We start from the raw sequence: 26,320 nt of genomic DNA, 5'->3' as shown, positions 1-26,320 counted from the left end.
ATCCATGCTGGCTGTTCCTGATCACTTTCCTCTCATGCAAGTGCTTCAGGATTGATTCTTTGAGGACCTGCTCCATGATTTTTCCAGGGACTGAGGTGAGGCTGACTGGCCTGTAGTTCCCAGGATCCTCCTTCTTCCCTTTTTTAAAGATTGGCACTACATTAGCCTTTTTCCAGGCATCCTGGACTTCCCCGGTTCGCCACGAGTTTTCAAAGATAATGGCCAATGGCTCTGCAATCACAGCCGCCAATTCCTTCAGCACTCTCGGATGCAACTTGTCCGGCCCCATGGACTTGTGCACGTCCAGCTTTTCTAAATAGTCCCTAATCACCTCTATCTCCACAGAGGGCTGGCCATCTCTTCCCCATTTTGTGATGCCCACCGCAGCAGTCTGGGAGCTTACCTTGTTAGTGAAGACAGAGGCAAAGAAAGCATTGAGTACATTAGCTTTTTCCACATCCTCTGTCACTAGGTTGCCTCCCTCATTCAGTAAGGGGCCCACACTTTCCTTGGCTTTCTTCTTGTTGCCAACATACCTGAAAAAACCCTTCTTGTTACTCTTGACATCTCTCGCTAGCTGCAGCTCCAGGTGCAATTTGGCCCTCCTGATTTCATTCCTACATGCCCGAGCAATATTTTTATACTCTTCCCTGGTCATATGTCCAACCTTCCACTTCTTGTAAGCTTCTTTTTTATGTTTAAGATCCGCTAGGATTTCACCATTAAGCCAAGCTGGTCGCCTGCCATATTTACTATTCTTTCGACTCATTGGGATGGTTTGTCCCTGTAACCTCAACAGGGATTCCTTGAAATACAGCCAGCTCTCCTGGACTCCTTTCCCCTTCAAGTTAGTCCCCCAGGGGATCCTGGCCATCCGTTCCCTGAGGGAGTCGAAGTCTGCTTTCCTGAAGTCCAGGGTCCGTATCCTGCTGCTTACCTTTCTTCCCTGCGTCAGGATCCTGAACTCAACCAACTCATGGTCACTGCCTCCCAGATTCCCATCCACTTTTGCTTCCCCCACTAATTCTACCCGGTTTGTGAGCAGCAGGTCAAGAAAAGCGCCCCCCCTAGTTGGCTCCTCTAGCACTTGCGCCAGGAAATTGTCCCCTATGCTTTCCAAAAACTTCCTGGATTGTCTATGCACCGCTGTATTGCTCTCCCAGCAGATATCAGGAAAACTAAAGTCACCCATGAGAATCAGGGCATGCGATCTAGTAGCTTCCGTGAGCTGCCGGAAGAAAGCCTCATCTACCTCATCCCCCTGGTCCGGTGGTCTATAGCAGACTATATCTGTATATCTGAGAAATCTGTATAGAAATGACACTACAAAGGTTTCTGTTTGCAAACCCCCCACCCCCAGTCAAAATGTATTTACAAGTTACCTAAATACTTTAGGCAGTATATAAGAATGGGCTAGTATCCCTTTAAATAGCTTGCGAGCCCTCTAGTGGAGATCATTGTGTTCTGTGTTTTAGAAGCTTCCAGAGCCCAACCAGAACCGTGCTCCTATATAACTAAGCCTTACATATTATGTATATTCAGTAAAAATTATACAAATTTACATCAGTAACGATCAGCTAATAGCTTGAGAGACATGCTGGTTCTGTGGCCCTAAACATTACTTGGGTCAGATTGTCCTGTCTGACTGGTGCTCAGTCAGTGCTTCCTGAGTCTCAGGCAAAATATGAGGAATGCAAATCACAGCAACACCCCCATGTTACCTGAGATATGAGTAATTAAATAAAGCACAGAATGCAGTGTAACTGGACCTGCAACACAGAAGCCATGCAGATCTTTTCATGCTCCAAGGAAGAGAGAAAACTAAGCCACAGGAATTTCCCACTTAGGTAAGAAGGGTGACTCTCTTCCCATTTAGTAACCAGGATGGGAACATGAACTTATGCAATGATGTCAAATTGTCATAGGATGATGTTGCATTAAAACTTGATAATGTTCACTCACAATGTCATGTCACCACCCATTACTAATGCAATGTCATGAAGGAAATGTCAGGATCCTGCATGGAGTAATTATTTTATGCATCTCTGCAAATCTATTTGAGGGTGAAACTATTCTCTGCTTGTTGAAGGTCTATTAACACTAACTGCATACTTACTATTGCTGACCCCAACTTTTTTCATCTGGCCTAGACAATATGTTTACTCAGATCCCACAATTTATCATTTACATTTTTAGGGTGGAATTATATTCAGATCATCCTAAAAAGCTGCAGAATTTTCCATCAGCCTTCAGAGCTCCTACTCATGACTGGCTTTGTTGTAACCAGCCAAAAATATATCTTGTAATTCGACTGCTGTGAAGAAATGAGCTTGAAATATGCAGGTTAGTTATTCCTACTCTCCCTTCTCATCACCACAGACTTATCAGGGGTGATCTTCATAGTTACAAGTGAAACTTCTTTTGAGGTTCCTATATAAATCTGTTTGGTCAGTTCAAACCTGGGTGCCTAAAGTTAGGCACCTAAATAAATGAAGCCAGATTTTCAGGGCTGTTGAGTGCCTGGAATTAACACACTTTTGAAGTCGATGGGAGCTGTGGATGCTCAGCACTTATTACCACCAGGCTCTTATCTAGGTCTAATTGGAGACACTGAAGTTTAAAAATGTTGTCCTAGGGAACTTGGCAACAGGCCTATCAGCAGTTTTCATCACAACAGACAGGTCAGGGCTGAAATATGCAACATACTTATAAATATTTAAACAAATCCTCAAGCAATCAAGGAATCCTCAATTTTAAGCTTCCTCCAAAAAGTGCATGATGGGTGGATGGTGCCTCAGTTTAATTGAAATGGCACACTTTCCCTCCTCCCCTACTATCCCCCCAAAGAAATTCCTATTGAGAACAATAGGATGGAGAGCTTAAAAAAGAGATATTCGAACATATACATATTAAACTTTAATAATAGCTCTTAATCCATGTATGTGTAACCCAAGGTTTTCTATTGCCACAAAGGACACACTGGGATTTGGGGAGGTAATACACAAAACTAGAACAAATTCTATAGGTAATATTTTAAATGTGGTGGCTGTAAAAATACAGAGCAATGGTCTACCTTGCTATTCTACCCAGTGAAGAATTCTGGGATCCTACCACATTTGCTCATGGCAGATAAGTTTTACAGTCTTCGTCATCTCATCCCAGGTGGACTCAGGATTACTATTCTTCTATTTATTAAAGGTGTCCACAATTTCCAACTTGGATATTTACACAGGTATTATCTAAATTCTCACCATAGTTTCAGTTGGAACTTATTTATTTTCCTCAAAAAATACATGCTGAGGTGTATTCATGGTGCAGAATGACCCATGTTCCATCCCAGAGGTGGCTGCAATTCCCATCTACACAATCTGGAAAGTGCTGTGGGAACTCTAAGGATGAAAGGGATAATTTAAATAAAAGCTGACGTTACACTTACTAAAGGGAAAAGATCCTCACCCACTCAAGTAGCCATAAAACCACAAGCAAAAAGAAATACTTAAATATATAAACAGATGCCTAAGTGCACCTTGGGGATAATGTGTTCTGAACCAAGTGACAGATTACAGTCTCACCCCCTCTCCCATGCGCACACCCAAGGAAAATAAAAGGAGTTTCCACACCTTTGGTGTTTGCCCACTAGAGCTAATGAACAAGCTATGCAGAGTCCAAAGCTGTACTTGTCAGACCTATTTCAGTGGGTTCTAAATGGCTGGAAAGAATTTTTCCATGTGCTAAATAGTTTGGTTTTTTTTGGGGGGGGGGGGAGGTGAGACAACAATCACCAACACTAAGTTGCCTTGTAGGTTGGCGAGCTCTTCAGGGCAGGGTGTGAGCCGTGGCCTTCTGTGTTTGGAAAGAGACTAGCATCTGGTGGGCACTACCAGGAAATAAATAAATAGATGGGGAAAAGAAGCATAACAAAGAGCATTGCGTAGGGTCTTAGGCAGCACTTCACTTACATCTGTCTCCTTATTTGAGATTCCTCCCACCCCATGCAAATAGACGTGCATTGTTAAGGGCCTCTGAAATGTTACACTTGAAATAAGAAAAGGAGTACTAGTGGCACCTTAGAGACTAACCAATTTATTTGAGCATAAGCTTTCGTGAGCTACAGCTCACTTCATAGGATGCATCCGATGAAGTGAGCTGTAGCTCACGAAAGCTTACGCTCAAATAAATTGGTTAGTCTCTAAGGTGCCACTAGTACTCCTTTTCTTATTGCGAATACAGACTAACACTGCTGCTACTCTGAAACCTACATTTGAAATATTTATCAGAGCACCTATGAAAAATTACTGGGCTGGCGAAATTTTGATATTACAGTAGAGTGACCAGATGTCCCGATTTTATAGGGACAGTTCTGATATTCTGAGCTTTGTCTTATATAGGCATCTATTGCCCCCCACCTCCCTGTCCCGATTTCTCACACTTGCTATTTGTTCACCCTATATTACAGCAGCTCCCTTTCTCCTCTCATGCGATTTGTCACTCTTCCTCCCCCCCTTCCTCCCCACCCCTTTCCCTCTCCTGCTGTTCTATGGGCATCTCATTGTTGAATGAGAAGTAGGCTGCCCCTCTCTTTATCATCCTCTGCCCTTTTGCTTCTCCCCCTTTTCCTTTCGGTCTGCTTCCTTGATTTATTTGCATACTTAAGTCCTATTGGTGGAAATAAAATGAGTCAGCAAATGGCATAATATCAGGGACAAACAGACCAACAAGGCTATCATGAACTGTACACAGAGAAAAAAATATGCATAATATCCCTGTTCTTATCCCTGTAAAAAAGAACACAGAGTATGATCACTCTCAAAATGTTTTGTCTCTTACCCATGGAGGGTGATATTTATGGGATTGAGGCATTATACATTTGACTGCAGCATAAAGCATTCTGGGACACCCTTTAAATCTGCATTCATTTATAAACTAGACAAAATATGCTGGCAAAATAAACTATGAAGATGCAGTTGAGACACCCATAATTATATATGTCATATACAAAGTGGAGGAAGAGCTCAATGGAGGGCACAGAAATGTAGGGTTAACTTTCTAAGTGTGAATCTTTTGTGTGTGTGTGATTGTGAAGGCCATGGTTTAGTCATCTCAGGGTACTCTTGCGAATATCTTATATTTCTCACTAGCAATTTCAGGGATACATAAACATACATGTTTCTAAATCCATAGGATCTAAAAGATTAAAATTTTGATGAAAGTGATCATGAAAAGAGAGATTTCATGATTCCAAGGAAAGGAAGGAGTGAGAGCAGCAGAATAAGAACAATGGATTTCAAAAACCAAACTCGGAAAAATAGTAGCTAAGGTCCCATGGGAAGAAAATCTAGGGGGAAAAGGAACTCAGGAGAGTTGGTTGTTTCTTAAGGAGACAATATTAAAGGCACAACTGAAAACTATCTCAGTGTGAAGGAAATATAGGAAGAATAGTAAGAGGCCAATATTGCTCCATTAGGATCTCTTTAATGACCTGAAAAATCAAAAAGGAGTCCTACAAATAGTGAAAACTTGGACAAATTGCCGAGGAGTACAAAAGAGTAAGCACTCACAAGCAGCGACAAAATCAAAAAGGCTAAAGCACAGAATGAGTTATATCTAGCAAAGGACATAAAGGCGATAAGAGGCAGCTCTTTAAATACACTTGGAGCAAGAGAAAGATGAAGAAAAGTGTAGGTTCTCTACTTAGCAGTGAAGGAGAGCTAATAATAGATGACACCAAGAAGACTGAGGTGTTTAATGCCTATTTTGCTTCAGTCTTCACTAGACATCTGAATGGTGACCAGATACTTAACACAATTAACAGTAACAAAGGGGAAGGGACACAAGCCAAAATAGGGAAAGAACAGATTAAAGAATAATTAGATAAAATAGATGTATTCAAGTCACCAGGGCCTGATGAAATTCACCCTAGGGCACTTAAGGAACTAATTGAAGCAATTTCGGAACTATTAGCAATTATCTTTGAAAATTCATGGAAGATGGGTGAAGCCCCTGAGGACTAGAGAAGGGCAAACATAGTATCGATCTTTAAAATGTGGAACAAAGAGGATCCAGGGAATTATAGACCAGAGAGCCTAACTTCGATTCCTGGAAAGATCCTGGAACAAACTATTAAACAATCAATTTCTAAGCACCTAGAGAATAATAGCGTTATAAAGAATAGGAAGTATAGATTTGTCAACAACAAATCATGCCAAACCAACCTAATCTCCTTCTTTGACAGGGTTACTGGCCTAGTGAATGTGGGGAAGCAACAGATGAGATATATCTTGATTTTAGTAAGGGTTTTGACACAGTCTCACGTGACAGTCCCATAAACAAACTAGAGAAATGTGGTCTGGATGAAATTACTATAAAGCGGGTTCACAACTGGTGGAAAGACCATACTCAAAGAGTAGTTATCAATAGTTTGCTGTCAAACTGGGAGGACATATCTAGTGGGGTTCCATAGAGGTTAGTGCTGGGTCTAGTACTATTGAATATTTTCATTAATAACTTGGATAATGCAGTGGAGATTATACTTATACAATTTGCAAATGACACTAAACTGGGGCGGGGAGAGGGTTTGCAAGCACTTTGGAGGACAGGATTAGAATTCAAACCAACCGTGACAAATTAGAGAATTGGTCTGAAGTCAGCAAAATGAAGTTCAATAAAGACAAGTGCAAAGCACTTCACTTGGGAAGGAAAAATCATTTGCACAACTACAAAATGGGGAATAACTAGCTAGGTGGTGAAACTGCTGAAAGAGATCAGTGATTATAGTGAATCAAAAATTGAATGAGAGCCAACAATGTGATGCACTTGTGGAAAAGGCTAATATCATTCTTGGGTGTATGAACAGAAGTATTGTATATAAGACATGGGAGGGAACTGTCTCACTCTACTTGGCACTGGTGAGGCCTCAGCTGGAGTTCTGTGTCCAGTTCTGGGTGGCACACTTTAAGAAAGATGTGGACAAATTGGAGAGTCCCCAGAGGAAAGCAATAAAAATGATAAAAGGTTTAGAAAACTGACCTATTAGGAAAGGTTAAAAAAACTGGACATGTTTAGTCTTGCGAAAAGACAACTGAGGGGGGACCCGATAACAGTCTTCAAAATATGTTAAGGGCTATTACAAAGAAGACGGTGATCAACTATTCTCCATGTCCACTGATTTAGGACAAGAAGTAATGGGGTTAATCTGCAGTGAGAGAAATTTAGGCTAGATATTAGGAAAAACTTTCTAACTATGAGGGTAGTTAAACTCTGGAGGCTTCCAAGGGAGGTTGTGGAATCCCCATCATTGGAGGTTTTTAAGAAGAGGTTGGAAAAACACCTGTCAGGGATAGTGCAGGTTTGCTTGCACACAGGGCAGGACTTCAGGAGTTTTCAAGGTCCCTTCAAGCCCTAGATTTCTATGTCTCTATGATGTAACAAGGGACTATGAAGTGGCACAAGTGTGAGGAGGACTGAATAAAACAGATGAATGTGAAAATCCAGTCTGGAAATTGGGCTGGAAACCACTGGAAAAGATAATAAGTATATGTTCCCATTTCCTGTATCCCTCTCTATACGCCACCCAATTGGTATGCTCCATAAGGAAGTCCCTCCAAGGGGCACAAAAATCTAATGCCCTATTAAGGGACATCCCTGTAACTTTCAAAACCACAAGAAAGAGCAAACTACATGATAAGCATCCTCATTTCCACAGGTCAACTTTGCTGCAGCTGTTTGATCTCTCAATTAATTCAAAAACAGAAAAATCCTTCAAATATATAATGCTATATATAGAGAGAATTCAGCACATTTTAAGGTGGTTATTAATGTATTGGGGCCACATTCGTCCCTCAACAACATGCACTCAACTCCCACTGAGTTGAAGGAGTTGGGTGCATCTAACCAAGACAAGAGCGTGGACATTTAGAGGCAAACTCGGAAATAAAATACCATTAGAGGCAAACTCGGAAATAAAAACAATGTCAAAGGATGCACATGCATCAGATTGCTGTACCCATTTCGCTTGATGTGATCCATACTTCATCACGGTGGAATACAAAGGGAAAAGCATGCATGTCCAGATTTACTGAAGAACACTGACACTAGTTGTGAGGCAAACCACACACAGTTAAAAGGTAACAGGCTCAATCCAAGGCAGAGTGCAGAAAAAGAAAGTACAGTACTAACTCTCTGAGAGGATTCAATTTTCATCAAGTACCTTTGAATGTCAAGTTCTGAATGAAGGGAGACCAACATACACTGCAGAGCCTGTGGATCAAAGAAAGAGACAGAAAGAGAAAACTGTTTAAAGGAAAAATAAATCAAAACAAAACAAAAAGAGAATGGCCTGTGCATAATGAAACTGTACTGCAGCATACCAGCAGCGGAAAGGAAAGATGAGATATATATTGAAAAAATATATAGAACAAAAGGCAGCATGTACACAGTGAGCAATATAGTCTTATCAATCAGTAACACAGTTTCACTTCAGTATTCCAAGAAGCAGTTCTACAGCATTGAACTCAGAAGGTGCACTAGGAACTGGTGAGTTGTGAATGTTGACAGTGATCTTACCATAACCCCAGTTTAAATGAAGACTATGCCATCTTGTTAGCCTGTCACTCCCCATAGCGGCCAGCGTCATTGGTGGGGAGTGACAGGCTAACATGATGGCATAGCGCTTCTTGATCACACTACGAAAAGCGTTGCCTGATCTCGTGAATTTACTGCGAGTCTCACAATAGCTGGAGTTTTGCATAAAGCTCCAGCTTCCAGAGTCATAGGATTATGACTTTCATTTAAAAACAAGTTCCTAGCCTTCACAGTTGTGGAGAAAATCTTGAAAATAGGAGGTTTAAGACCCACGATACAATAAAAAGAACCCCAAATGTAGTATTGTTAACAGCTCATGATTTTAGGGGGCCTGACATTATTTTTGAACACTTGGAGTTGTAAATGTAATGCTACATGTAATTTAAATGTAATTTAATCTTTCGTTTGTTTCTAAGAAAAGAAAAGCATTTTACTGTATTTCTAAATCTTCTCTCCTTTCAGCCTGTGTCAAACTGCTATTACAACTGTTACAGTGCTTAGTTTGTGCCAGGGCTTGCCCCGGCACCTCTAGGCTTGACAGTTCATATCCCTGGCACCCCTGGGCTTGCCGCATCAGTTATGAATGTAAAAAAAATGCTTGAGCCCCAGCACCTCTTTCATTACAAATTAAGCAACGCAACTGTAATGACCCCGCTATTGCCTATTCTATACTTTCTGCTATTAGTATGAGCCAAAGTGAGAAACTAAGCTGAATGGATAACTATTAACTACAACAAATATCTTATTGAGCAAGTGAACACATCATATAGTGCCAACACTATAATTAAGACAGTAATTCAAAGAATCTTTCAATTCTTGTACACAAAACCCATGACAGACATGATTGTATGATATTTGATTCCAGGGGCAAGCCTATTAGTACAAAAATATTCTATATTTCTTCAAGATTTAGTCAACTAGATAATGTTTTTGTGTGTTTGTGTGTGTGTGTGGGGGAGTTATACCTCTTTTTAAAAGAAAACAATAGAACACTTCCCCCCGACGACAAATATTGTTCAAGTAAAATAGGATTTTTACAAGTAAGTTATTTGTGCAAACACAAATACATACTAACTGCAACCTTGAAGCACCAACTGGATAAATTCCAATCCTAATCCCAGCACAAAGGCACAGACAACACGGTCAGTTGCCATGGTCTCTGCACTATTGAAATCATGTCAGCTTTTGCATTTGTTTCTGAAGTCACCCTCCCTAACACACACACACTCCAAAAGGTTTTACTTTATTTTTAATTGAAAAATCATTCAGATAGAAAAATCCATCACATTACTTCATTTTTTTACATCAAGTGCTAAATCTCACAAGGCAAAGTAGCTGGATTGTGTGCAGGGCTTTCTATGGGAAGGAATTTCTCCCATGCTGCAGAGCTTCCCTGAGGTTTCTGTAGCTCTCATCATGCACGAGACCCTAATTGTGTAGAGTGCAATGATCCACATACTGGCAGATTCACCAGCTCTGCTCACACTCTGACCTCCAGCTCTTACCCAAGCTCCACGGAACAGGGTGGAGTTGAGCTCCATGCCCAATGGGTTCCTCAAATCCTGTCACCCCACACAGTGAAACGAAACTGGTGTTACTGCCTCTGGAGCCTTCCACATCACAAAGGAAGGGGCCGCATTTAACTCTAAAGTGTGTCTCATTATTAAAGTTAGGAAGCCACTTGAATAGTGTATCTTTTTAGGGGGGGAATTTCTCTGTTATTAAATTACTCTTTTAAAAATAATCAAATTGTTATGTAAATTCTACAGCAGGTAGGCAGGTCAGAATACAGTTAAAAGCGATCAATCAATTTCATGGACATCTAAAAAATCCTCTCCTCTTAGTACGAGGACATATTCTCTGCCCCTCAGTATCACATGTCGTAGCATGTGCACCAAGGATTGGAGCTAGAAGTCTTTGAGTAAACATAATCTGACAGGGAAAAACCCCCACACAAAATCACAACGTGGACAGTCATATGATATAGGAAGTCTCCCAATATAGTAGACAAGTTAGTGCTATAAAGGCAAGTGAAGACTCCACAGTCTGTTGCAGAGAAGACTTCAGATCATATCAGACTTCAGTATCAGGAGAATAGTTGGACAAGGTAATATGAGAAGAATATTACTAAAACTACCTTTAAATGCTGTGATCCCAAATCAGGGCCTCACTAGAGGTGAGCCTAGAACAGATTTTGAAGAAATTCAGGTCGGAATCCAAACTTTGAGGCTTGGACCCATCACTAATATTAACCTAAATATTTCTTAGGTATTTATATGCCCTCTGCTCCCTAACTCATCACCATAGCATCCCGAGTACCTCAGAAATATTTTAAAATATAGAACAGTACTAATCTGTTCCCTTCCTCCCAGCCTGTAGGAGAAACAGCTTGATTTTTATTTTATTTTTCATGTGTAGGTACAGTATGTGTGTGAATGTACACAGACCATACAGAGGGAAAGCTAAGTTGAAGAGATGAGCTTCATATTATAGTTCTCAATGCAATGAGGACTGTAATCCTTCTTTTCTGCTACAGGAAGAAGTTTAATAATGTAGGGTCAGCATCTGTGAAAGTTCTCTCTCTCACACACCTCCTCCACTGGTTGACCATTTAATTGGCCCACACTGGAATGTAGCTGTCATGGGACATCATGGCCATGGAGAAAGAAGCAGCCTCTCAGGTAGTTAGGGAGAATCCCATGGAAAATTTACCTATCAGAAGAGAGATCTTGAACCGGACTCTCTATTTAATGGAGAGCCAGTATAGAGAATAAAGCACTGGGATGATGTGCTCATAGCAACCTGTATTAGCAAGCAGATGAGCTGCTGTGTTTTGTACCAGCTGGGAGCTTTTTCAGGGCCTGCAGCTTCATTCCTATATATAATGGGACAGAGCCTCAGCTGATGTACATCAGCCTGGCTCCATTGACTTCAATGGCAATACACTGATCTATACTAGGTGAGGATCTGGCCCAGTGAGTTTAAAGAATTTATATGTGACTACAAGGAATAACACACGCTCTATCGCCCTAGACCCTCAAAGGAGAGTAGCTTCTGTTGAAAAGTACTGTGTCTCTAGGAGCTGAGAAAGTAAATAACCCACAAATATATAATATAAAGTGCTATGTCCTGCCAATGCTGGATTAGCATAGAAAGGGATAACTGAACACAAGCTATAAGGAGGCAGTAGAAAAAGCTGCAGAAGGAAAACAATTTCTAATGGGAAAATGTGGAATCTGTAAAGAAGGAACAGAGAAAGGAGCAGTGTGAGATACTGAATATATAGTCAGTAGAATCAAGTTTGGAAAAGCCATGGCTGTAGACATATCAAGACACACTAACAGGCAAGTATGAGAAGGATTTACTATTACATGGAGAAAAACTGATTTCAGGAGCCAGTCTTTACTATGATGAGAAAGGTAATAGGAACAAAGGAAGCAGCTGTAAAACATGCTGGTTTTGAACTGTAAACAGAAATGGAGACAGCAGTGGCCTTGAAAAGGTGTAGAAAGCTGAGACTCAAAGGAGGAAAGCAAAGATGCCAGGAATGTGCTGACACTCGTTAACTGGAGTCCTGAAAAACATCTAATGCATGCAATTGGCAAAGTAGTATCCAAACGATCAGCATGCAGTAACTTAGGGAGAAAAAAGTTAAATAATTTAGTGCTGAATGTATTAGTAATTATCCCAATGCCTGAGAAAAGAGACTGAATGAAGTGTAAGACTAGCTTGTGGGATCAGCTTGCTTAGTAGCCCAAGGGAAAGTATTCACTATACTAAGCAGGATCAGGCCTTTTGAGCACTCAGATTCTAGACCTCCAAAGAAAAATCCAAGTACTTCAGATGCTGCTGTTGGTGATTCAGTAGGAGGCCTCCTTCCTTCCAGATTAGTCTGAAGCAATGCTGCAGAATGGTGTCAGGAATGCACGGTACAGTTAGAGGGTTTTTGGAGGAAAAGTACCACTGCTTTTCTTACTGGCTGTGGTCATTAAAATCTGGGTGGAGCTTTTCACTAGAGAGTGGGTGTTAACCTCAGTTCCCCAGATCACAGGATAACTGAGAAATCACGCAGAATGTTAGGGTTTCCAGCATTTTCAATCCACCTCAAATTTAGGTCCTTGTTTTATGGTTTTGGTAAATTTCAGAAAGGAAGCAAGTCCTTACAAAGAGAACAAGCTGAATTTATACCGGTCACCTAGGAAAATTACAAGGCTGCTCAGATGTTTTACAAGAGATTTCTAAGGCCAGGTCTAGAATATACTACTAAGTGTGAAGCAAAGACATGCTAGCAAGAAGGCTGGAGTGCTATAAAGCAATCATGGAAATTGAATGTGCTTACAATCTCTTACCAACTACCCTTTTCATGATCATGCAGAATCATGTCATAAAGTCAATACTGGAAGGAAACAGTAACGGGAAAGCAAATGGCTGGATATGACTATGTGGATGATAATATATTACTGGGAGGGTCACTGACTCATATGTCCTCTTAAAGAGCTTAGAACTGAAGGAAGGAAATAGGGATCAAATATCTATTTCCTGCAGACAAGGATTTTGTTGGAAGTATGTGAGCAAGCCAGGATGGGAAAAAGTAAGGATGGCAGCATAGCTGGGTTTGAGCCAGAGAAGCTGTTCTAGTAATAATTTAAAAACAGCAGAAATTTGTCAGACAAGGAAAATAACTTACTTAACACACATATCAGGGCAGAAAAGGTGATCTCGGATGAATTGCAAGCGGTATGCAAGATAGCCATTTGGGCAGCTTATGATGAAACAGGGATGGGCAATGACAAGTGGTTTGAAAGTAATCATAGAGACAATAAAGTCAGCAAATGTAGATCAAAAATGTAGACAGAGGGAGAGAACAAAGCAAGAATACTACATGAAACATTCAGATTCAGAATTTCAGCATGTTTTTACCTGTACAGCATCATACAAAATGCATATGTTCTTTGGCTGTTTGCTTATTTAAAAAATCACAGATGAGAACTATGTATATATGCTACCTTAGCAGAAACAACTTTTACCTAATTACCAAACAAAAAGCAACATGAAAGAGTTAAATTCTCCTCTTCTCTCTCAAAGTTATTGCTCTCTCAATATATATGTAAAAATAACTTGTATTGTCAACAATTCTTTATTATAAAGAAAGTAACTAGAAAGAGCTAAATCTGAAAGTGCTTCTCAATGGAATTCAGCGAATGCCCCCTAATATTTTTTATATATACATATATAGGTGGTATTAGGGGGCATTAGCTGTCTGTGTGTGTGTGTGTGTAATTTATTTAAAAATTAAATTTTAAAAGAAATGTTAAACCAGTGGTCTCCAAACTTTTTACCTTGCGCCCCCTCTTACAGCATCCATTCCACCCCCCAGTTGGGGCCGGGAGCGGAGCCGTAGCTGTGGGGGGGACGGGACTGGAGGGGTGGGACAGATGGGGTAAGGAGGCCGAAGCTGGGCCACAGCTGGGGGCGGGGCTGGAGCCTCGGCCAGGGGCTGAGGCAGGCAGCTGACACACCAGATGCAGACTCCGGCGGGTGGGGCCAGCAGCCAGGGCCACAGGTGCAGGCTGGCAGTTGGAGCCAACAGTTATGGCCAGGAGCAGAGCTGGGTGGCAGCTCCTTCCCCATCTGGCCTGGGCCCCAGCCATACCCCTCCCCCACAACATTCCTCCATGCCCCACTAGGAGGGCGTGCCAACAGTTTGGGGACCCCTGTGTTAAACAGTCTGGAAACGAAAAGTGAAGGGATCCAACATGTTCCCCAGGACCATATATTCCTTCATCTTTCACTATCACTATACCCCCTTGTTTTGTCTGTAATAGAAATAAGCTAATGGATATACACTATTGATTATGTATCTGGGATGAGGGAAGAGAGTTTCCAATTCCCCTTAGAAATGCTCCCCAGCCTTCTCTTTGATCCTTCAAAGTGCTGAGTGCTCTGGCCTGATCCTGCCAAGCACTTAAGTATATGCATATCTTTAAGAAATCACTGGGACTACTAACATACTTGAAGTTAGGCACATGCTTAATTTCTTGGCTGGAGTGAGACCAGAATGCTCAGCACCTTGTAGAACTGAGCCCTATATCCCTGCTCGATTGAGTCCTAGCCAGCCCCTTCCCCGACCACCTTTTTATAACCATAAAAGATGACAGAGGTTCAATGAAGTGAGAAGTGTATCTTACATTCTTACATGATTGTCTTCTCTACAGTTATTCAAGCACCATCTTGAACAATGTAACAGGCCAAACCAAATTCTTTGTGCCATGCTGGAACAAACTGATTGGGTATAGTTCCTCGAGACTAATGTAAATCCAGTTCAAGGAGCTCTCTTGTGCAGGAAAATTCTGCACACAAGAAAGCTTGCAAATTATAGACATATAATATGGCATGGAAAATTTTGAAAAAACACTGTCTAAAAATGTCAAACATGGATGCCTAAAGTGAGTCATGTAAATCCACATTCAGGCACCTAATTAAACAGCCTGATTTTAAGAGGGGCCAAGCACCATTGCTCTCATTAATTTTAATACGAGTTGTTGGGTGCATGGCAACTGAAAAATCAGATTCTTTTATTTATAAACTTGATTTATATAAAATGTTCAGCTGCCTAAACATGGATTTATGGCCCTAACATTAGCAAGTTTGAAAATGTTAGCAAATCTCTTTGGAGAATGTTCTGTCCTGATTTCCTGTATTTCTCTTCCACTTTTGTTTTAATAGCTGGGATGCTTGCACAAACATAGATTCTTTGTTTTTAAGAGTCCATCTGTTCATGTTGTTGATTCCCTACCTGAAGTTATTATCCTCTCTAACATCACAATTTATTACTGAGAAAACCATTGTGATTCCCCATAAGAAGATTATGGTTTATGGGAAGAAAGAAGCATGCAGAGATAAGCCGTAAAGAAACAAAGATAATGATTTCATGGAAATGTCCCCAGTAGTATAAAAATATAGGGAAGAGGAATAAAACAAATAATCTCTCTCTCTGTCTCTCCACACACACGCACGTTTTCAATATACAATTCATCCCTTTCATTTTCCTCTGGTGCTTCCCTCTCAACATTACATCGACAATTGGCTGATCTGGTTATTCATATGACAATCAGTGGTATATGGCACATTACAGAGTACATAGTGACAACTTATGGCCTAATGTGAACACCATCTTCTGAAATATTGAACACATGCCTTGTCATTTTCCATTAGTTATATCTATTTGTGATTGATCTTCCATGAGTTCTTTCTCCTTAGACTTCTTTCTTACCTGCACTGTTAATTAAATGGCCATTATTTTCTTGTCTGTGAACAGCTCATTCAGATAAATCTGATAAAAGCTATTCAAAGTGATGGAAATAAATGTGAAGATTGGGTTACTTGCAATTCAAATTGTACCATGTTCCTGCAGTTGTAACAAAAGAGGGAATGACTATGAGGTAATTATTCAGAAAGAAATGCAGAGAGACCCCTGACTATACACTGTAACATGGTTCCACCTTTATTCTGGTCTCCCATGTGTGGCTTTAGGAATGCTAACGGTCAGATTTTCAAAAGAGCCCAGCAACTCCAAATAATGGCATCTACAGAGCGCTAAACTTGTATGGAAATCTGGCCACTTCAGACGACTAAACGGAGGTTGAGCTCTTCTGAAAAACTGGCTCTAGAAAGGCCCAATATAGCCCTACTGGTTTCCCATTTAACATGATTTGGTAGGCTGATCCCTGCACCCATGCAGAGCCCTGATGAAGTCAGGAGGGTTCTGTCTGGGAACAGAGGTTGACTTGCAAGGAACCCAGTGCAGGATTGGGGCCCAAAGGGTTAACTCTTTTCTTAGGTGGCTGTTTTTCTAGCTATCACATCTTCATATGCTAATGAGCTCTCATACAAGCATTGTTATTCAGAATCCCCTATATCATAGAGCAATGAACTAATAAGCCTGCTTGCTCACATTAAAGCATGCAAAATATCCTTCTTCTGACAGCATTCCAATCTGCTCCAAAAACTCTGTTTAATCAGCTCTACAAAGAAATCTAGGCATAGAGTTCTACAGATTGGGAATCTGGAAGTCCTGAATCCCAATACCAGGCCTTGATTAAGACACTCTGCTTCTGTTGCCCTATCTCAAAGTAAAACATAGTGAATGATATCTACCTAGCTCAGAGGAGTTCTTTAAAGATGAATTAGTTATTGCTTTCTAGCTCTCTGAAGATAAAAACTGCTATATAAAAACTGATTTTTATTGTGTCATATTAAGCTTGTTTTAAGTATCACAGTTGTCCTGCTATGGTAAGTTTTATATCAAAGTCTCATGTTTTTCTCCAAGGGAAAAAATAACAATTTTGAACTAAAACATCAAATTGAAAAGGCCTCTAAGTCTGCCTTAGTATTCAAATATTTGATTGCATTCTTCTCTTCCTTTAACAAGTACATGCCATCCAAACAATTACATTAGCAAATGCCATTGTACAGCATATACTAGATTATACTTGTCTAGAAAATACAGAAGGTAGAGTGGAATTCAGTTTATAAATCATTCTATCTTAAAGCAATGAGTTAAATATTTTAAGCGCAATGACAGTATATGTAAATAGACTGTGATTTTGCAAGATACTGAGCAAATCCTGGAGACTCTGAGGGTATGTCTATACTGCAGCTCAGAGCAAGGCTCCCAGACCACGAACACAGACTCATCCTTTTGGGGCTCAGGCCAGAGCACTAAAAATAGCAGTGTAGATGCTGCAGCTCCGGCTCTCAAGCCCACCCAGCCGTATTGGTTTGAGAGCCCAAATTGCAACCAAAGCCACAATGTCTACATTTAGTGTGCTAACTGGAGCTCCGCCACGGCAAGTCTGTCTACGCAGGCTGGGATGCTCACTACCAGCTGCAGTGTAGACATATCCTGAGGGCCTTCAACTCCTGTTAAAGACAGCACCAGAGCTAATTAATGCCAAACAACATGGATTTATGAAAGACAGATCATGTCAAATTAACTTGACATAATTTTGATATGATTATAATTTTGGTAAGTAAAGATAATAATGCTGATGTAACATACTTAGACTTGTATAAGGAATTTGAATTGGTACCACACAACATTTTGATTAAGAAACTAGGACAATACAAAACCAACTTGACACATACTAACTGGATTAAAAACTGGCTCACTGATAGGTCTCAAAATGTAACTGCAATCCAGGAATCAACACTGAGGGTCTGTGTTTCTAATGGGGTCCTGCAGGGATCAGTTCTTGGCCCTATGCTGATTAACATTTTTATCAATAACCTGAAAGATAACACAAAAGTCATTACCGATAAATTTAACAGATGACACAAAGATTAGCAGAGTGGTAAATAATGAAGAGAACAGGTCACTGATACAGAGCAATCTGAATCACCCAGTAAACTGGGCACAAGAAAACAATATGAGTTACAATATTGCCAAATGTAATGTCTTAGAAAAAATATTGTATGCCATTCTCACAGAATGGAGGACCCTATCTTGGGAGGCACTGACTCTGAAAAAGACTTGGGGTTCCTGGTGGATTATCAGCTGAACATGAGGTCCAAGTGCAACAATGTGGCCAAAATGGTTAAGGTGATCATTGGCTGTATAGACAGGGGAATACTGAGTAGGAGTAGGGAGGTTATACTATCTTTGTATTTGGAGCAACTGCTACTGGAATACTGTGCCTAGTTCTGGTGCCCACAATTGAGGAAGGATATTGAAAAATCGGTGAGGTTCAGAGAAGATCCACAAGAATGATCAAAGGACTGGAAAACATGCCTGATAGTGAGAGATGCAAGGAGCTCAGTACATCAAAGAGAAGATTAAGTCTATAAGAACCTACACAGGGAACAGAAATTTGATAAATTTGATGAAGGGCTCTTCAATCTAGGAGATAAAAGTATAATGAGAGCCAATGGCTTGAAGTTGAAGCTAGACAAATTCAGACTCAAAATAAGGCCTAAATAGTTAACAGTGAGACTAATAAACCATTGGAAAAACTTACAGAGGGTTGAGTTAGATTCTTCATCACTGGAAATCTTTAAATCAAAAATGGATGGTTTTGTAAAAGATATATTTCAGTTAAAACAGGAATTAATTCAAGGATGTCTTATGGCTTGTGTCCGGCAGGAGGTCAGATTAGATGATCACAATGGTCCCTTCTGACTTTATAATCTATTCATTTAAATTCAGACTATATCACCAGGGAAAACAAAGCACATATACAAAATAGCTCCTTTTAAAATAATCAGATGTTTACTGGTATGGACCATTCTTCCTTATGTTTTCTTTTCAAGAAACAGTTCTGTTGCCTCTGCCATTCCAATTGCTACAGTGAATTATTAATTATTATTACTAATTTCAATGCCATTTCAAAATGTACTGTTGTTTCAAATGTTATATATCAGCATAGACGAGTATTGCAAAATGGTGCATCACATACTATGCACTATCAAGATACATAACAAAAACATTTTTTGGAATACAATGATTAGCTAATAAATAAATAAACAAACAAATAATAGTAATAAAATCACATTCTAGCTACTTCAACAGAAACGTTAGTTCAAATGTTCTCCAGCCAGAAACACTACAGGGATGCTACTGGCTTCATAAAACATATAAAGCAGGGGCAGAGAGCTAGACTTGAAATTCAGGAGTTGATGTCATAATTGTTCAGCAGCCAAGTCAGGACTATAAAACCAAAAAGAATCTGCAGCATATAAAGCAGTTTCAACTTATAAGGCTTCCAGCACCTTTGCCAATGGATAATAACTTGCTATACAGTTCCCCCATGCACATTTTAGGTACAAAGGAATGCAAGTGCAACTATGAAATATGTCTTTTAAAAAATCTCTTTCTTTTCTGCTCCTGTTGCTATTTCTTCCCTTCAGAATTGAAGATGTTTCTTGAATGGGGACCATCTGCTTTTTAACAACTTTGATTTTCAAAAGTCTCATCCTTCCCCACTTTCACTGGTGGCACCACCAGAGCTAACAAAATTTATATGGACTAGCAGTCTACCAAACAAATCAGCTTTCAGCAGTGTCAGTCGGTATGAAGCAGACTGGTATGTGGTTTTCCGATGAACAGTAAAAAGATCACATATGCCTCAATATCCCTTTCATTCTCTCTCAGCTGACGTACTGCTGTTTTAGCATATTAACCAGAGGTGGCCTTAGAAATACCGAAACATTACAAACATAAAGGTTAAAAAAAATCCCTAAAGTGACATGAATATTTTATACACACCACCAGATGAACACACATTAGCCTCTTCTGCATACCCCACCCCCCAAATTATTCCCCGTCTACACTGGAGCACCCCATATTCTTTAATCTCTCTGCCCAGTCAACAAAAAGATGTCTGTATTTATTGGAGCAGGGAAAGCATATAAAAATAATATATGGAAAGACTGTGCTGCGTCAGTCTCCTAGCCAGCAAGGCACAGTTCTTACTACTTGACAAAGTTCATAGCCAGAACATGAAGAAGGTTTTATTCTTTGCACTTATCTGTTTGCTTGGTTTCTCTGCATGACAGGAAGAAATCCTGGTGCACTGAAGTCAATGGGAGTTTTGCCTTTCACTTCAATGGTTCCAGGATTTCATCCACACAGTCTTATTTTCCATTATTGGAATTCCTTAAAGTGGGAATTTGAAAGATTCTATATGGAGTAAAAAAATTGTATTCCAACATATTGTTTCCCACAGGGAAGTTTCTCACAGTAATTTATTTCCCAACAGCTGTTGTTCTATTGAAATTAGTTGTAATACTTAATCACTTTTAAGAGAGAACACACTAATAGCTGTATTGGCCACCTATTTAGGTGTCTAAATATAGACTGAGGTGTCTAACTTTTATGAAGAGAATGGCCACAGCCCTTGCAAATATAATAGTGATATTTTTGCAGGAGTTTTTACTAATTCGGTAAGAAAGGTGTCTCGGAAACTGGAAGGAAAGACTATTTCTTGTCTTCTGGCGTTGGGGCAGAAATTACATCCATTTCTTTTGTACCTAGTTCTCAAAATTAATCCACCTAATTTTATTGGCTAGAATGCAGGAAGTTACAGCAAAATGTACCTCCCCCATTTCCCAAACAGACAGATCTCCACCCCGCTGCTCTAATTGCGAGTGGCGAGAATTCTGTACTTGAAATTTACAGTAGCTAAGCATTCATTCCATAAGTATATTGCTTTGTTTTCCTTCAGTGTCCTGGAATGCATGTCTTCTTACATGCTTAAGTAATAAGAAGTAGCCAAATTGTCAGTTCCGATCAAGACAGATGAGCCCCCTAGGCTATCTTCAAAGTGCTATGGTGTTAGATATTTTGTTCACTGCAAAGATTGATGAAACAACTTGGAACAGCTATATTTGGACTCAAGAATGTTCTCTGGATTGACTATCTTCAGTATATGGATATCACTGTCATTCAGGCAAGGAGAGATTCCAGAGAGTTACCATCTTGTTGAAGATTTTAACCTAGATACCACCACAAAAGAGGCAGGGAGAAATAGCTGGAGTCTTCTGGAGAGATCTTGAGGTTCTCTCTCTGACCATCAAGGTTTTAAAATAATAATATTCTAATACTGAGGCGCTCCTCCAGTTTTGGGAAGAAACTAAGATCTATGAGAGGAGCTATGTAGCTCTTTACAAAGACAAGAAAATATTTCACACTTTTAGTGGCTCATAGAGGTCTTCCCCCCAACCCCCATTAAATATGTTCTTTGATTACAGTCAGTCATTCACTGATTACAGAAATTCCCATCAGAATTTTAATTTCTTCCGCTGTAAAAATAGTAACTTGCTGAAGAAGGAGGGCCATAAATTGCTGTTAACAAAGAGGTAATGCTTGAATCCAAAAACTGGTGAGCTTGACCAGGGGACAGAAGTGAGGAAAGCTAACTTCTGCTCCCAGCTGCACCACTCACTCACTATGTGATGCTTGGCAAGTCTCTTAACCTTTCTGTGCTTCATTTTACACATCCATAAAATAGAGATAAGAATACACTGCAGGGTTGTTGTGAGGCCCAACTCATTAATGTTTGCAAAGCACTTTGAGATCCTTGGATAGATGAAGCTATAGAAGTACAAAGAATCTAGTAGTAGTGAAGATGTACAAATCTGCATGATTTTTCATTTTCAGTAAATACATTAATTTATATGTCTGTAGAGAGATGGTAACCTTACATGCCAAAAGCTTTGTTGCCTCATTGATCTCAAAGGAGCACCAGGATATACCTTGGTGGAATGGGTAGTCACATAACAGTGTAATTACCCCAAAGGAACTTTTCATAGGCTGGGGGTGCGGGGGAAATAGTGCAGATCTCTCAGGGGGTGTCTTCACAGTAGCTTGGAGATAACACATGTCTGCCTACCCAGACTGGGAGGCATGCTCATGGCTGCTGTGTAAACATGCCCTCATAGGTACTGCAGCCCCATGGTGAATCTCCTATGGAAAGCTCATACTTTTAGGAGACTGCCACTGACTGTTAGCATCCTGTAGCACAAGAGTTATGTTTTTTTGAGCAGCCCATCCACATTCACTTAACTTAAGTGAAGTTATTAAGAACAGTTCTGTAAAGGCAGAAGCTAAAAAGAGTTCACCTCAAGTTAGCTAGTGTAAGAAAGCCAAACTGAAAAAAACTAATATACTACCCTACCAGATCTGCTGTCCATTGATTGAGCTTTCAGTTTCCACTTAAATCTGGAATTTAATAAATGGTTAGTTATTTTGAAAATATCTGAAAAGGGAATTGCATCCCAGACCAGTTCTAAATTGCTGTTGAATAGAACAAAATTATGTCTAGCTAGTCTTAATTTGTGCAATATTTTGCCTGAATGCAAAATTCAGAAAAAAACTACTTGCTTGATATTTTCCTACAGTATTAATAATCTCATGGTATTTGGTTGTTTTGCATCAGAAAGGTCTAGTGAAAATAGTCGTGAAAATAGAAGGGCACGACTAACATTTTGGTAGCAGCAAGTACCAAAATGCACCTCAGAGTCTATTGATGTAGTGGAGGAAAAATTTTCTTTCTATTATAATCATAGTAGAGCTTGGGATGCAAATAGAGAGATTATTTATTTGTTTATAAAAAGAGAGGGAGCAGTTTTCTTCCAAGTGTCTGAAAATATTTTACTTAGAACTGGGAGTTCTGGAGAAGAGAGATTTGGAGAAGAATGTAAAAGGTTTAGCCCCTAGGGAAATTCTTCTACAGTAGTTTTGGACAATAAATAATACTCCTCGGCATTAAGACAACACCTGTTGAAGTTCAGAAATGGAGTGTCTGCAGTCTGGAATGCACCCCAGGGATTCTTGCAGATAATAGAGAAATAAGGTTTGCTATCTCTTATCTCGAGAAGTTACTGTTTATAATATGTTATCGTAGATTCTATTACTTGGCCATGGAAACTGTTAGTTGTATAAACTGTTCAAGTCCTGGGAGTTTTCGTACCTCACTGATGGTTAAAATTATTCCTGTACTGTATACATTTTGTAAAGTGCTTTGGGATTCTTCTGGATAACAGGCACTATATTATAAACATAAGATCATGTTCATAAAGTGTATTGCCATTAATCCTTTCTGGCATCCACATTAAGATATGGACTTCCATTGTCTCTCAATGAGAAGCTGAAGATACACCACAACTTTTAGATCAGCACCTAACAACTAACTAGTCTCAATTTTCCCAAATACTAGTTAATTTAACCTTGAAAAGCAGGTATCTGCTCTGGACTGAAATTGGGTCATTTCTGAAAATGTCACTGGGTCATTTCAATACGTAATCCAGCACATAATCCTTTTTTCAAGAGAAAATTATGAGGTGTCACATTTTTTTTTCAAGCCAAATGAGACAATGGTTTGTGCTGTACTGGACCAAGAAAATGGCAGGCTGATCCAGCCATAAAAATCCATGACCCACAAATGAACCATTTAAAATAATGTTTGAATGATAAACTTAGTTCTCCCAGTCCAGAAGCTATGTTGTGCTGTACCAAAAATTAGATTAGGAAACTCAGAGGTATCTCTGCAGCAGCAGTGAGTAGGACTGTAAAGATCCACAGAAAGTAAATTCTGTGTATTAATGAGGGAAATCAAAAAGGTTCCGACAACATGAGTGAGAAGAAGGCAAAGAATAACCATGGAGAAAAATGGGAGGGAGCAAGAAATCAATTTAGGTTATTTTGCAATGCAGAGAACTCTAATATTACTGCATGAAATAATATGAATTGGAAACACTGTTTTTATTGGTCCCAACATTGATTACAATGGCAGTTGATTCTAGAAGATGACATCATCATATACATGATGAAGCAGACGAAATTTAAACTAAATGCTGACAAATCCAAACCTGATTTTAGTCCTTTCAATAACTGAAGCATATTCAGAGAATTATTCCTCTAGATTAATGAGAACCAATATGCTTTTCAGCTACAAGCTAATGAAAATGAAAAGAAGTTTCCGTAGCATAAAAGTAGAACAGCCACTGGTCACTTAAAAACATAATGCTAATTTGGAATGTTGCTGTCTCATGTTACAAAGCCTTTCAATCTAGGTAATAAAACCTTTGTATTTTGTTTACATAAGACATTTAATGGAAACTTGGAAGACAAACAAACCTGAAAGTGGCATCTCTCTGTTTATACCTTTTAAAATACCTGCTGAATAACGAAGTATGGCTTAAAATGGATCGTGCCTATCTAAAATCTAGACACCTAAAGGTGGTACTGACCCTCTGAAAGCTTTTACCTGCATTATATTCACACCCTGGCTGGAGGGGGAGCAGAAAATATTAGGCTATGAACTGCTGTAACAATAATTAGAGTGTTTGTATGTGGGTAGAGGGAAGTGTGTAAGGAGAGAACATGGGTTTAAATAACAGGAAAAATAGTTGGCAAACTTCAACTACTTCCTCAAACCTAATAAAAGACACTAAGAGGGTCATCAAAATGTTGAACTCCAAGGTTTATCAACTGCAGTTTAGAACCGGGGTTCTCAAACTTTGTAATAGTTTGGACCACATCTTACTAGAGGGAATGGGCCAGGATCCTCAGCCTGCAGAAGGGGAAATGGAATAAAGGTGGCTGTATGTCAGTTTTACGTGCCCCCAGACTCCTGGTCCTGAGGCTGGTAAGGGGCCAGTTGGTGCCCTAACAATTTAGAGAAGGCTCTGAGCTGCCCCAAGCTGCACCTGGCGGCAACGCTCAAGAAGCATTTCCAGAGATCACCAGAGTGCAGCAACACCACAGCCACAACCCTTCTCCAGCCAGAGACCACACACACCTTCTATGCAAGGGGCTACGAGATGGGGATGGGGTGTGTAGAGCCATTATACTGGCTGTAGTCTACTGGGGCATTCCTCTTACAATAGGGAAATCCTCAGGTGGCCACTCCTGCTGGCTTTCTGGCTGCTTTGTGCCACAGCCAGAGGTGGGCAAACTAGCTGGGGAGACAGGATCTAGACCTTTGCACTGTGAATCACCTGCCTTCCCCTTCACAATCATTTCCCCCATTTCCTCTCCCATTTGCAATCACACAAAATCCTTGTAGTAACTTGAGTAATTGCTTAGATGGAAAAGTAATAAAAGGACAGTGATGATTTTTAGCTTCTTTTAATGAAATTTTGCACCTGGAAATATGAAGAGCCAGGATTCTCCATATTACCACCAAGTGCTCCATGGATCATAGTTAAAGAACATATGCATATTCTTCATCTGAACTTAATACATTATGTGAAATTTCTCTAGAGTTTTGAATATTTGTCTTTCTTGCTACAAGGAATAATGAAGTAGTAGTTTAAAAGTGCAATCACAAAGCATTATGGCACAGAAGCAATATTCCTGGGGCCTGTTCTCCTCACATAACATGCCAGTAGTGGGTCTTCCAAATTAGCAGCCATGAAAATCATGTCATGGATTGTGAAATCTGGTCTCCGGACGCCAGCTCTCAAGGCAGAGCGAAGAGCGGCAGCTGCTGTCCAGGCGCCCAGCTCTGAAGTCAACGCTGCCACCAGCAGCAGCGCAGAAGCAAGGGTAGCAGTGTTCAGACCGCCCCCTACAATAGGCATGCGACCCACTTTTGGGTCAAGACCCCTGGTTTGAGAAACACTGCGGAGAAATCGCACATCTTTCGTGGGTTGGTCATAGCATAAATAGCAGTTTTCACAGATGTGTTACACATCCACTAGATTTGCTATTTATGCTGTGATCAGCCCACAAAAAAAGTGTGATTTCTCTGTGGCTTATGTAGACCCCTGTAAATAAGTAACACTTTTGAAGTCAATGGGAGTTATTTATAAACTGAGGCTCTGGTGCCTCTCGAATCTTTGTCACGTCAGTCATTGTCATCTTAAACGTCTTATTAGTTCATAGTTATAGTTCATGTAGAATACTCAGTGTATGCATGCATGTGCATGGGTCTCTCTCCCCCTTCCTCGGGACTGCATAATAAAAGCAGCTCTTTTCTTTGCCAGAAAAAGGGGTCTTCCCTTTGATTACTAAAACTGCCGAAATGAAAGAGCAATGATAAAAGGAAAATGAGGCGACATTACAGAAAATGCTATGCAAATTGCTGCAGATGAAGTCACGCTCTGCCACCTCAACGTGTTAAAATCATAATGTATCAGTCTGCTGAAAACTTAGTGCCAATTTAAACCACCCTGGCTGTTTCCATGTTAACAACACCACCACCACAGTTCCGAATTGTCTCTCTTTCTTATATGCAGG

General features: G+C 40.0%; 1 protein-coding gene across 17 annotated transcripts in view; it reads right to left on the bottom strand.

The window, feature by feature from the left end:
- Positions 1-26,320, bottom strand: part of KIAA1217 (KIAA1217 ortholog) — a 531,293-nt gene that overhangs the window by 131,807 nt on the left and 373,166 nt on the right. Inside the window, exon 2 of one of the 17 annotated variants that reach the window (XM_075125923.1) lies at positions 8,207-8,256. The exons of the other annotated variants lie outside the window; for them this stretch is intronic. The gene's annotated coding sequence lies outside the window, so the exon portion shown is untranslated. The remainder of the gene's footprint in view (positions 1-8,206; positions 8,257-26,320) is intronic. 17 annotated transcript variants of the gene reach the window in all.

This window comes from Caretta caretta, chromosome 2 (genome assembly GCF_965140235.1).
Source record: "Caretta caretta isolate rCarCar2 chromosome 2, rCarCar1.hap1, whole genome shotgun sequence".
Classification (NCBI taxonomy): domain Eukaryota; kingdom Metazoa; phylum Chordata; order Testudines; family Cheloniidae; genus Caretta; species Caretta caretta.
This window is presented reverse-complemented; position numbering and strand designations above follow the sequence as displayed.